The 14,152-nt window shown below is 44.1% G+C and overlaps 1 protein-coding gene across 2 annotated transcripts in view; it reads left to right on the forward strand.

The window, feature by feature from the left end:
* The first annotated feature begins 1,276 nt into the window (after positions 1-1,276).
* ches1 (checkpoint suppressor 1) overlaps positions 1,277-14,152 on the forward strand; it is a 69,940-nt gene continuing 57,064 nt past the window's right edge. Inside the window, exon 1 of one of the 2 annotated variants that reach the window (XM_034075805.2) lies at positions 1,277-1,673. The gene's annotated coding sequence lies outside the window, so the exon portion shown is untranslated. Of the gene's footprint in view, positions 1,674-8,908; positions 9,010-14,152 lie in introns of those variants that run through there. The other variant, XM_034075806.2, reaches the window with a different exon arrangement.

Genomic DNA, 14,152 nt, shown 5'->3' on the forward strand with positions numbered 1-14,152 from the left:
GTGTGTGTGTGTGTGTGTGTGTGTGTGTGTGTGTGTGTGTGTGTGTGTGTGTGTGTGTGTGTGTGTGTGTGTGTGTGTGTGTACTCCAAAACAGACTTTGTTGACGTTGTTTACCAAAGCTGCAGCAATGTCAAGATGCATCGACTGATGTCATTCATAGTACCTCATGGTGCTGCCGATAATGTTGCCATGGGTTTCTTTCCCAAGGCTACTAAATATAGATAACTCATTTGAAAGTCTTGTCTAACTTTTCATTTTTCCCTCCCTCACATTTCTAGTTGGTATTTAAAGTTAGTGCTGCTGGTAGCTGTGACAAATATAGCAACTTGTTTGGACTTATTTAGATTATGTACTTTTATTTTTTTAAGGTGTGGACAAAACTGCACAGGGAATGACAGTTTGCATCTAACCATATCCACTACTGGGGATTTGGTAACTGGTCAATGCTACCAATTTCTACAAGGAAAAACAATAATATAACCTCTTCCTGTTTAGCTTGAGCAACGGTTGGCGCACTTCCTTCGTACCGTAAATCAAGCCTTCATTTTCCAGAGATATCGTACATTATGTCCGACAGAATTGCGAAGATAGATCATGTCTTAAAGAAAAACGCTAATGGTGTCATTACTCTACAGCCCTGAACATTTACTTCATAATGATAAGTTAAATAAAGACTACAAAGCTCTGATAGGTGGACCGAACAACAACAGACCTTTTTGAATTTCTGAACCAATCGGGAAGTCCGGAACCAGTCTACCAATAATAGCGATTCAGCAATAAACATGCTATCTGGTTAGCTCGTTAGCGGTAGTTTGCGCATGGTTACCCCATGTGACCCTTACTTTGTAGGTCATGCTTTGTAAGTCAGGGGTTTAGGAGATGCAACAACTGCTGCAATTGAACCAATGCCGTTGCGGTGAAGACAAGTCTCTTCTTCAAATATTTTGTAGGCTATTATTTCTAAATATGAAATGAACAGCCCCTTTTTTCACTTCAATTCAATTCTAAATTGTATAGCCATGTTAACAGTATTGTGTAATGTATTTATTATAATTATAATATATGTAAAGCTTTTTGGTAATATTATAGGAACAAAAATCAAAGATGAAAAATAAGCCCAACAATGTGTGCATGGTGTTGTCAAAACCATAGACGATCTTTGTTTATACCTTCCGTACACAATGGCATTCTTTCAGTGAACCTGACCGGCGCTAGGACCCGGGGCGGGCTCCGGGGGAAGTCCTCTCTCTGCTGCTGGCGGGGCAAAGCAGAGCACAGAAACACACACGTCCCCGCACACAAGCATACACAAACACGCACTCACACACATTCTGCGAGCTCTTCTCCAACAGAGGGGAGAGAGAGGGGATAAACAGAGGGAGAGACTATAGGAACGCAGCGGCTCGTGTGTGTGCGCGCGTGTGGTGTTTGTGTGTGAAGGTACGCTCGCTCGGTGGTAGAAACGACTGGCGGGGCGGATATGGAGGGGCTCGGGAGAAACGCTGGGAACTGACCGAGAAGAACCGAGACGAAAAATAGGGAAAGAAAGAAGAGAGAAAAAAGGACGGACGGAAAGAAGGAAGGAAGGACGGAAGGAGAGGAGGAGAGAAGTCTGACAGAGGAGAGGAAGACTGTGAAGAAGGGGCTCGTCTGGAACACAGAAAGATCCTAAGGTGACTTTATGGGTCTTTCTTGGCTGTATCGTATGCTAGGGTCTGGAGAAGGTGTGTGTGCGGGGGTGTGGACACGTGCTGCTTGGCTCTCTGCACTTAAAGGGGAGAGTGGAGGTGTGTGTCTGTGTGAGGGGTGGGCAAAAAATGTGTGTGGCTAAGTGTCTGTTTAGCCTAATATACATTGTGACTGAGTTTTTCGGGTTTGTTTTTTCCACCAGCTATAAAGGGGACCAAAGTGTGTAAGCGAGCTGAGCTGACCGCTGTGAACTGGAGTGAAGGGATCTAAAGGAGTAGATACTTTTTAAGGAACACACTGATCCCATTCCAGCACACACTCACACACCTTCTTAGGTAGGCTACTTGAAGTTAAGTCCCCATTTTTCCTCCACTGTGTGTGTGTGAGCAGAGTTTTCTGACACAGTTTTCTGGTTGGAGGTTGCTTCAGGCAGCACAGAGTGGATTTTCTGTGTTCCTGGTTGACACTGAATGGGCTTGATACGTAGTAGCAGCTCCTTGTGTGTGTGATATATGTGTGTAAGGGTGCGCGTGCATGTGTGCCATATACGGCAAACAGGTTGAGGGGAGGCAGATCTGATCAGACGCACAGCAACAGAGGAGAGAGCGTGGCACAGGCTGAGCAGCAGCACATTGGATTACACACAGACAGCTACACGCACACACACAAGCTCTGTGGCCAGCATAACAGCTGGGAGAAATGTGTGTGTCAGTGCCTGAGAGCCTTTCACTTAATGCATGCGGCGGCCTTTGCACGTGCAGGACTGTTTGCTTCTATATTATCTTTTGCTCGTGTGTGTGTGTGTGTGTTGTGTGTGTGTGTGTGTGTGTGTGTGTGTGTGTGTGTGTGTGTGTGTGTGTGTGTGGGTGTGTGTGTGTGTGTGTGTGTGTGTGTGTGTGTGTGTGTGTGTGTGGTGTCGTGTGTGTGTGTGTCTGAAAAAAAATTGTGTGTAGCCATCTGAGGCTGTGTAAATATGTATGTGCAGGAAAACAAATGCTCTGTCTCTTCAGACAGACGGCGTGTGTGTCTACCTCTGCCCTCCCCCTTTCCTCTCCCCTTCCTCCTGGTCTGGAGATGAAGAAGGGTTAAGTTAAAGGGGGGAGGAAGAGCGACTCAGATGACGGAGAATAAAGCAGATGAGAAGATTAATCCAGTGGCGAGGATGAAACCGAGACGGAAGAGAGGAAGATGGAGGTTTTTAGGACAGGAAGGAGGAGGAGAGATGGGAGGAAAGTGGAGGAGACGGGGCTGACATGCTCTCTCCAGGAGCGCTCAGAGTGCTGCTCATTCATAATTCACCTCCATGCCAAAGTTCATTCACATATTGACCCCCCATGGCTGCGCTCAATGGAGTTCTCGCCCCCTCCACCTCTCCCTGTCTCTCAATGGACAACCCCTGTGGTGTGGCGTTTCAGTTAGCCGCTTCCTTTTTCACTTTGGAGGACAGTTGTGATTCTCCGAAGACCCCGCTCTGTTTTTTGTCCGGCCCTTTTGACGCCACTTCTTATTCCATCTTTGAGGCCTCTGATATGAGATTGAACTTGTGTAAATTGAATATTGAATTCAGACTCCAACCCTGGACACAGATAATTGGTATGGATGGCTCAGTGGGTTAGTGCGCTCGGAACAACTGTTGTTAGTCGGATTCCCTGAACACAACCCAAACAGTCCATAATGGATCTATAATTCATTTGTGAATGCATTGAACAGTCTGTGTTTTGAATAAAGCACCGACGCCAGCGCATGATTTATCAGCGTAAATACTCTAAAGCGGCTCTTTTTAAATAGTTCTGATTGTATTAGCCGTGCCTGGAGCTACACGATGCCCCCTGCTGATGCTTTGGTCAGCTGTGGCCCCAGGAGCTATATGGCAGAACATGCACAGTCATAGGGCTGTTCACATTAATCGTATTTTAATCGCGATTACGATTATGACTTGTAACGATTACGAAAACAACGTAATCGAAATAAAACGATTATCTTTTGTATTATTATTATTTTTTGGTTTTTTCAGTTGAATTATACTTAACGTTCAGGGTAATCAACTGTTTAAAACATACTGTTCACATTTTTTTCTCCTCCAATAAATGGATATTTTCAAAGTCAATGAATAATCGCATTTAATAATCGAACAATTATTGACCCAAATAATCGAGATTATGATTTTTGCCATAATCGAGCAGCCCTACACAGTCAGGGGAAAAAAGTGTACCGCCAGACTTCATGTAGTTCTAAGAAGTAAACACTACAGAAGTGCACCTTATCAGCAAAGAGATACAAATGTCTTCGTTTCCTTTTTATAGGCGAGCACCTACGCTTTGGCCTTTGTGTGTTTATTTTTACTCACTGAAAAGAGGACAAAGAGTTTTGCCATTGTATCTTGGCATGCCACTGCTAAAAGCTTCATCGTGTTGTTAATTTGTATATATGGTCAAATAGTTCAATACGTTGTTTACCAACGCTGCAGCAATGTCAAGATGCATCCACTGATGTCATTCATAGTACCTCATGGTGCTGCCGATAATGTTGCCATGGGTTTATTTCCCAAGGCCACTAAATATAGATAACTCATTTGAAAGTCTTGTCTAACTTTTCATTTTTCCCTCCCTCACATTTCTAGTTGGTATTTAAAGTTAGTGCTGCTGGTAGCTGTGACAAATACAGCAACTTGTTTGGACTTATTTAGATGATGTACTTTTATTTTTTTAAGGTGTGGACAAAAAAAAATGACAGTTTGCATCGAACCATATCCACTACTGGGGATTCGGTAACTGGTCAATGCTACCAATTTCTACAAGGAAAAACAATAATATAACCTCTTCCTGGTTAGCTTGAGCAACGGTTGGCGCACTTCCTCCGTACCGTAAATCAAGCCTTCATTTTCCAGAGATATCGTACATTATGTCCGACAGAATTGCGAAGATAGATCATGTCTTAAAGAAAAACGCTAATGGTGTCATTACTCTACAGCCCTGAACATTTACTTCATAATGATAAGTTAAATAAAGACTACAAAGCTGTGATAGGTGGACCGAACAACAACAGACCTTTTTGAATTTATGAACCAATCGGGAAGTCCGGAACCAGTCTACCAATAATAGCGATTCAGCAATAAACATGCTATCTGGTTAGCTCGTTAGCGGTAGTTTGCGCATGGTTACCCCATGTGACCCTTGCTTTGTAAGTCAGGGGTTTAGGAGATGCAACAACTGCTGCAATTGAACCAATGCCGTTGCGGTTCTATGCATCTTACCCAGACTCCAGGAGGCTTTTTTTTATTTGTGACATTTCTTCTAACCGCTAATGCATCTTAACTAAATTATCCCGAATCAAATTGTTTTAACTATGGCTCTAAAATGTGCAATATTTAACCCCTTCGTGAGCTGCATTAAGGGCCATCAACGCCCTAACATACCCTTTTTTTATTTGAAGAACAGGCAACACAAATAGACTATGATGTCGTTAGGGTTACTTACCAGCTGTAACAGAGAGTGACTTTGGACCCACTTTGTTTCACTATAAAACAGATATTGCTGTTTTACACATTTTGTGCCACTTTCTGTTTGGTTTCCCAAAATTAGACAAGTGGATTACTGAGTTTGCAGTAGTTCATTATTTATTCTCCATCTTTTCTTCACCTTTCATGTGCTGGTTCATATGTTAAAAGAACCAAAGAATTAAAAGCGAGGTTTTAAATAGCAGAGAAAACACAGCCAGCCTGAGTGGCCAAAATGGCTTGGAAGAATAATGCTCTTCTGAATCCCCCAGGTTCTAATTGTCTTCAATAGGCCTCCTGCTGATTCAGAATGGATTCATTGTCCACAGTGATGGGCAACTCGGCTCAATTAGCCTCTCTGTACTGATTCATGCTGCGCGTACTCTCACACGTGCACACACATACACATACAGAGTAGCAATATGGAAAGACGTCAGCGGGTGTAAAAATAGACTTAATAAACGGAGGGGAAAAGGGTTTTATATTTACAAGGAGTGATGTCATGTTTGGTTTAGGTCCATAGCTGACGAATGGGAGGGCAGCTGTGTTCGAGTATTAGCCCCTTTTTTTTTTTTTTTACTTTGGCGTGGCTATCTGTAGGCTACATTTCAAAGGAGTTCAAGGAGTTGCTGTTTCTGCGCGTCTTCGTGTGTTGTCTTCAGCGGTGGAGGCATGCACACGGTGACGCTGCTCTGGTTGCCGAGCAAACACAGGAACGTGGGTGGAAGATTTCCTGTCCTTAGGAAGCTTTGTTTATAAGTAGAGGGGGGTGAGAGAGGCTGTATGTATATGCGTGTGTGTAGATTTCAGTGCAGTGTGCAGTGTTTTTAATGCACTCCTCGCCTCAAGTAAAAGTGTGAGTGGAAAGTCACTTAACACACTGTGTATACACTACACACACACGGAGAAAAGGCAAAAAAAGGCCCTTTAAAAAAAAAAAGGCCCTTTCTCGTATGTTGAGTTTGATTTGTGTTGCGTAACTCCTCTGTTTTGCAGCGCGTCCTCTCCTCACTCTTCGCCATGGTCAATGTCACCGCCCCCGCTAATGATGTCATCAGCATGCCTCATTTTATGTCTCCTCCTCCTCTGCACATGAGATTGCATTATGTGTTCTTGCCCCGCATGCGATCACACACACAAAAACAAACACACAAAGTATGCCCGTCCTGCAGGCGTTGGACCCCTTGATTACGTAATTGACATTGAGCGAATGGGGTGACGTCAGCTTCTCTCTGACTCTGCTGTGTTGTGTGTGTGTGTGTGTGTGTGTGTGTGTGTGTGTGTGTGTGTGTGTGTGTGTGTGTGTGTGTGTGTGTGTGTGTGTGTGTGTGTGTGTGTGTGTGTGGTGTGTGTGTGTGTGTGTGTGTGTGTGTGTGTGTGTGTGTGTGTGTGTGTGTGTGTGTGTGTGTGTGTGTGTGTGTGTGTGTGTGTGTGTGTGTGTGTTATATAATTGTGTGCTCCTCCCCCTTCTTTCTTCTCCCTTCTTCCTTAAAGTGAAAGACTTCACAGCAGATTTTTATTGTGCTGTTTGTGTTTGTTTTTTTAGCAACATGAGACATTTGAAAGATTCACAGAGACATTGTTGCGGCCCCCCACGAGAGAGGGTTATATTTGAAAGGAATATCCCACCGTTGCGCAATTGGAAACTCCATCGCCCTTCTGCCCTCTGTCTGCGAATGTCTGACCTTTGTTGATTCTCAATCCCGATGCCCGCCAACAATCGCAGGCAGGCAGTGAATGAAAGGAGAACGAGATGATTCTGGGTCGTCTCCACAGATACTGTACGTGCCAGTTCTTATTTTAGCAAGAGAAAACACAGCGTCATGGAGAACGAGGAATGATTTGCTGGTTTGCCTGCTTCGGCTCTCAACAGAACATATCTGTTTTTAGCGAAGCACTGAGGAAGAGTGCTCTATTTGCATCTTGGGTTGAATAGGCCGCCTGTTGTGTTCCCACGTGTTGTGGCTGAACATCAGCTACCTAATGTTGGATGGGAGCTTTTAACACACCCAAAGACGTACACACACTCTTTGTCTCTCTGCCGGCCCTTTTTTCTTCCCATCTCTAACCTCAAACCATAAACTGTAAGGAAATCACACCAAACAGTGACTAAGCAGTTTATGAACGGAGCAACACACAAACAAATAATATAAACACACATTACACACACTATATGCGTATTCCTTCGAATAAAGTGATTAGCATTAGCTCGTCCGCTTACACCAAACCACAAACGGTCCTCGGTACATTCCACTAACCTCACAGGATGATTTGATACACATGCATAAATATTAACAAAAGACAAAAACAAACCACACATACGACAACAACGCAAATAAATCATAGTACTCAGGACAGTGCAGATCTCAGCCAGGTGTGTTTCAGCTACACTGTCAAAGTAAAAAGAATTTCATTTGAATTGTCCCCCCAGGCTCACTTCCTCTTAAGATGGCTGAAGATAACATAAAGGGGAGTTATTCATTTCTTGTCATGCCTAACTGTATTGGATAATAACATGGGTATGGAAACCATCTACAATATTCTGGTTTGAAAGGAGATAAAACTTTTCAATGAACGTCAATTGCAGGCTCTTTACCGGTCAGTGACAGTTTGAAACAGTCTATACATTTATTTTTATTTTCTGGGCAATATTGGAAAAATGAAGCATTGCAATATTACTGATCAGATGCCCAGTTATTGATATTACCATGTTATTGTAGAGTTGCCTCCTGGTGCTTTTACAATGGCTAAGTGGGTACAAGTATTGTGTTTAGCAAACAACACAACAGCTAGATGTAATGTAATGAGGAAAACACAGCTATGTAATATTATCAATAAAGAGTGGTGCAGGAATAAGTCCTAAAACCCAGAAACATTTGGTTCCCTCGTAACAACAGTGTTTTAAACCTGTTTTTGTTTAAATGGCTGAAATGAGATCTGTGGTTAACACAAGGATTTTCACGCTGTGTCAGACGACAGCAATGCGACAGTGATGTAGATTGTTTATAGACCAACGTTAGCTCTCACATCTGGCAAATGCATTAATGCAAAAGAAAAGTCTAAAAGTGGTGTTAACATGTGGAAAGTATCCTGCTGAAAAACACTTGTAAGTATCATAAATGTGGAATGGAATATTCTTAAACCTTTGGAAAAATCCCATTGCTTTTTGTCGAGTGACACCTCGTGATGCTAACCGGGTTAGCTAACAAAAGTGCACTGTGCCACTCTATAATATCAATATATTTCCCAGCCCTATAGACGGACAAATACACTCACACATGCAAATACAGTCGAACACATCACCACCCCCCCCCCCCAAAAAAAACCTAGCCTGGCTGTGATAACAAAGTCCGAGCTTGACTTCAACAAGTAGGAGTTGAACACGGATCAACTACAGCAATTCTATACAAATGCACACACAAACACACATGCACAAGCCCCTGCACCCCACCCCACCCCCCAGGAGTCCAAGGGCCTTAGTCAGCGTCTGTGTGTCCATGCGTGGGCCTGTTCCCTGGCAGTGCGAGGGGAAAAAATACCTTCCCATATGATGTAAACACCAAAGTGTGTGTGTGTGTGTGTGTGTGTGTGTGTGTGTGTGTGCGCGTGCGTGCGTGCGTGTGTGTGTGTGTCATTCTCCGAGATAGGATTCGCTCTCTGTGACAGTTTACCAAATGATTCCACAACACTGTGCAGTTTCTTTTTAAAGATAAGTTTCTCTGCCATCGCTGCTTTGTTCCACTGCACACAGTGGAAAGAGACGGCAAAGATGGAGGAGGCACGGGGGCTGACATGTGACATCAATAAGTAACGGAGGCAGTAAGGTAAAAACGGAGGCCACTGTTTTTAACTAGATTTGTAAAAATGTATTTTACAGCACTTTGTTGCTGCGAGTAATGCCGAAAAAGGGAACTTCATTATTTTCACTGTTTTATAGGAAATATAGTTATTGTGGAGGAAAACAGTGTGTGTGCAGGTACTGTGTATTCTCACAGACAACAGTAGAAGCAAACCAATAGACCAGGGAAACTACGCTTGTGTATAAAAGCAACTTATTACAGCTATGATTTTAGCATATTGACGGCTGCAAAGGTGAACTAACTAAACACTTCTAATAATAATCTGTTGCCATTGGATCTCGGCAAATCTGTGTTTTTGCCAACCGGGGTGTCAGAACTGAGTCAACCACTGGTGCGACCATATCTTTTTTTGGCATCGACACATTCTAATTTCTCTCATATCGGAGAAACACTTCCAGAGCCTGGTTGTCATTAGGGCTTTGCAGCACTCGCAAGCTGAGGTGGACAACAGGGTAAAGTTTGATAAAGAAAGGTAGGATCGGATTTGGACCAGCTTTGATTTGCCCATTAAAATAGGCCTGGATCAGACTTGATACCAATCCTCACGATCGACTTGAAACGTCCCCAGTTTTCCAGTGCTACTTGTTGCGGCTAATTGTCCTCAGAAAGAAAACTCAAAATCAAACTGCTACCAAGTAGCAAATCTTAGGCAGGGATATAATCCAGGGCGGCTTATTGTCTTAAATTTCGACAACACAATACAATACAAAGAACAATGGCTTTTTTTACATCTCCCTTTTCCCCGGCTTGCCCCGTTATAAAAACAAATGCCTTTCCTCCACCTGTCAACCATTAAATACCATTTAACCTTCTGTCTGAAACTGCCTTCAACATTAAAGCAACAAAACAATAAAAAAAGCTTAAATAATGATCAAGTTACTAAATACAAAGTCAGAGAATAAATGTTTGTCCATTAAATAATACAAATCTCTAACAGGACTCCATATATCAATTGGTATATTGTCCCCTCCAGCAGACAATAAACTGCTGCAAGTTCTGCATTTCTATTTGGATTTCTACCAAACCCAAAGACTTAATTACTTTTGGCAAATGATTAAAAGAGTGCAGTATGGTGGTGTCGGGGCGCAAATCAGTCGCAGGCGGAATTTACAACTTAGCATGGATTCGGAATAAAAGCACGCCTGCTGTGTAAAACGTGCGGGGGGCTGCGTTGGTGCGTTTTTTAATGCACCACTGAGAAATCAGCTGGAATTAAAGATGAATGCATGTAAAGGTTTATCAGATCCCAGCCCAGCGGTTTGTAGCACTCACAGATATGATTTAACAACTGTGGAAAGTCATCATGGCAGCAATTATTTTATCTTTAGTTGCAGAAATTGGAAGGTGAACCATAGAAAACCTCGCGATACAAAGTCAACCACCAGGATGTTGTGCTTCCATGCGTCGGATTGGCCACCGCAGGGCCTTGCTGGATGACGTTACGTCTAGTTAAACTGTATAGCTCAAATCCCCTGCGTTGGCCCCCTGCGGAGTTGAAACACTGGCTTTATTTAAATAAATGTCAGTCTGAACGCAGCCTTGGACAAGTGCTCTTTTACCAAACATACGATTGTGATTCAGCTTTCGCAGAACCCCCAATTGTCTTCCCAGCTCACTGTTTGTGCTTTTGAACACCACCGTACTCTGTGGGATGGAGGTAGGGAGGACAGGAGCCTTGTTCCTGTGATAGCCTATAAAGAATTCAGCACACAGATGCGCTGTGCTGACTGCAGTCCTGAGGAAACACACTTTAGTAAGTTGCATTCAATGTCACTTTCCTGTGACTGTATTAATGTTGTCCGCAGGGGTGTGTGTACAGGGTTACAGTAGAGCAGGGGGTATGGTAAGCCTCAAGGGACAACATAATAAACAGTTAACGACATCACCGGTTGCAAACAAACTGAACTTGCTTAAAAGTGAGAATGTGGCCTAAAACACTGACTAGATGCAACTGACCATGCTAACCTCCTGAGTGTGGAGTGCTAACAATAGCTGAAGATGGATTGCAGTCTATAAGGATGCGCCAGCACATTCAAACACATTTCTGTGCTAACGTTAAGAGCCGGGTGCGAAATAATCATGGCCTGTCACCGCATCCCTCATAACCACATTCAGATCTGGTCAGGGGTTCACACGGGAGATCACCCCGGGAACTATATGTGCCCTGTGTTTGTTGCTAGGCAACTTTGTCACAATATCCCTGTGACCTTCCGACCCTGCCAAGTGTGGTGTTACTGTCCCCGTCTCGCACCCGTGTGCGTGTGTGCTATCTGAGACGATGGCGAGACTTGCCGCATAGCAACTGAGAACAGCTGTGATTTCACGTGTGTGTGTGTGTGTGTGTGTGTGTGTGTGTGTGTGTGTGTGTGTGTGTGTGTGTGTGTGTGTGTGTGTGTGTGTGTGTGTGTGTGTGTGTGTGTGTGTGTGTGTGTGTGTGTGTGTGTGTGTGTGTGTGTGTGTGTGTGTGTGTGTGGTGTGTGTGTGTGTGTGTGTGTGTGTGTGTGTGTGTGTGTGTGTGTGTGTGTGTGTGTGTGTGTGTGTGTGTGTGTGTGTGTGTGTGTGTGTGTGTGTGTGTGTGTGTGTGTGTGTGTGTGTGTGTGTGTGTGTGTGGCTGGCTGTGCAGTTTTGTTTGTGTGCGTTTAGGTCTGCGTGAAGCCGCCTTCACTGTTCATCTATGCACACACCCACAACAACATAATATGGCACGCTGTCAGTTCCACAGCGTGATAGCAGCATTGACTCAATCAGCCAAAATGCAACCCCCCCCACCACACACACACACACACACACACACACACAAGCCTGTTGTCAAATCGCAGCGGAAAATAGAGAGCAGAGGGAGCGACTGAAGCAGTCATTTCCCTGAAGATCCATTCATGTAAAATACTGTTATTCAAACCTCCCTCCCCCTTATTCAATCGTCTTATTCATCTCTCTCTTGACTGCAAAAACCAAACACGCCTTTTCTTCTGCCTCCCCGCAAGAGCCTTTGTGCCTGCGCTCATTTGTGTGTGTGTGTGTGTGTGTGTTTTCTCCGCTCCTCTCCATTAGAAGAATGTCCTTGGCCTGTCCGACCTGCATGCTCCCACTGAGCCCTCCGTCAAACACCTGGGGCGGGCTCTCCTGCGCAGCCCCAGCCAATCAGCAGCTTGAGCAGTTAATGACATCAGTTAGCGGAGGATCTTTTAGGACCGGCCCCTCGAGGTGATTCGTCGGAGGGAGAGTGCTCTTATTGTTATGATGATTAAGTGTTATATGAAGGGCTATCAGAGGAGAGCCCCTTAATGAAAGTGGAGCGCAGAGAGCAGAGGAGGCGGTGGTGGCGGCAGAGCTGTGGAGAGCTACACGGGGAGGCAGGCAGAAATTGAGTGGATTGGAGCAGGGGAGAAGGGGAAAATAAGGGGAGAAGGGGAAAATAAGGAGAGTATGAGGTGGGAGAAGACAGCGACGGTGAGGGCAAGCAAGAGCGCGGGGCTGAATATTCAGCAGCTGTGTCCAGACTTGCTGACTCTGGGTGTTCATGCTCTGAATGTGCCATGAGAGGAAGACGGCGTGCGAATGAAACCACTGTAAAGGAGCAATAAAGGGGGAGAAGAGGAGAACAAGTGCATGTATGCATAAATGCCTACAAATGTGTGTTTTCATGCATCTGGGCAGGAATGCATGTGTGTGTCACTGGAGTTTCCCTTGCCGTTTGGTAAAAGAGTGGAACGCCCTGCCTCAGAGCAACATTCCTTCCTTCGCTTTTGTAAATCATCAGGCTGGTATCTCGGACACATTCTGTTATCCTGTTGTCATTTGCCTTTTTGGTTGTATCCACTTTCCCTCAGCTTGTCTTCAGTTTGATTACAGTTCCCAGAATTCCTCTTGATGCCCCAGCCCAGCTCCCCCCCCACCTGAGACTGGCTTTAACTTGTTGATTTTTAGCAGCTGCTGAAACACGTCTGTTATGAGAGTTGTAGCAGGGTTTATGTCCCCGGGAAAAGTTAGTTGCTCCCTTTCAACACGGCATGTCTCGCGATTGCAGTGCATTATGGGCTACCATGAGTGCTGTCAGTGGCAAAGTATGTGAATATGACTTCTACGTGATGTGTCGCTCCGAGTGTCAACGCGTGTCTTATTGCTCTTTGATCTTACAAAGCAGAGCCCAAAACCCTCGCTAAACGACAAAATGGGACCAGACTCCCTCCAGGTTTTTATGTATTTAAAGTTGGATTTTTCTTTTGAGTAGCTTCCAGCACACTTTAAACTATTTCATTAGTACGGGTTCCACTGGAGAGCTGAAGTGTCTGATCTTGTTTCCTAGGCTTTTCCATCCTGACAAGAACATAATTATGGAGGAAACCGTGGAGAACTTGGTTTTATTTCCCCGTCTAGTTGATGGTTTGTCTCGATGGCTCACTTTTTCTTGGAGACTGAAACTTTTTGGCTAAAGGGCTGATGAACTGGAAAAAATGAACCTGCGAGTGTTCCTTGTATGCAGCCTCACTAAAGCTATGACTCGTACAGTACATAAGTAATATACATTTTACATTTAGTTCGTTACCGTGCTTATTTTCTGTGCCATTTTGTGTATAGAATAATAAACTATGTTTTCATCTCAAACCTTGCTTGAACAAACAGTGGATTAAGTGAGTAGCAGAACTGAGGTATAGTTTTGAAGTTTGAGAGAAGCAACAACAGGAATACTCTGCAGTAAGGCATTTAAATGTTGTTATTAATAGAGTTCACTTAAAGAGGAGACGCACACTTAATCCTTGTTTGCGCTATCCACATTAGCACATAGATAATGTGGTGACTCTTCCAACAATACGAACACTGTGTGCACAAGATGAGCTTGCATCGGCCTGATTTGACAGTTCAGCTCAGCCCAAATCTCATAAATGTGCTTCGAGGGACTGTTTCAGTTCCACAGGGGTGTCAAACTCAAGGCCCGGGGGCCAAATCCGGCCCGCGACTTCATTTTATGTGGCCCCACAAGAGCTTGCAAAGAATATAATATGTTTATTATACGGTTACATGCTACTTTACAGAAGCACGTTGCCCATAAACTACATGTCCCACAATGCATCTCAAATTTGCCTTTTTTTCTCAATTTGCCTTTTTT

Source organism: Pseudochaenichthys georgianus, chromosome 24 (genome assembly GCF_902827115.2).
Source record: "Pseudochaenichthys georgianus chromosome 24, fPseGeo1.2, whole genome shotgun sequence".
NCBI lineage: Eukaryota > Metazoa > Chordata > Actinopteri > Perciformes > Channichthyidae > Pseudochaenichthys > Pseudochaenichthys georgianus.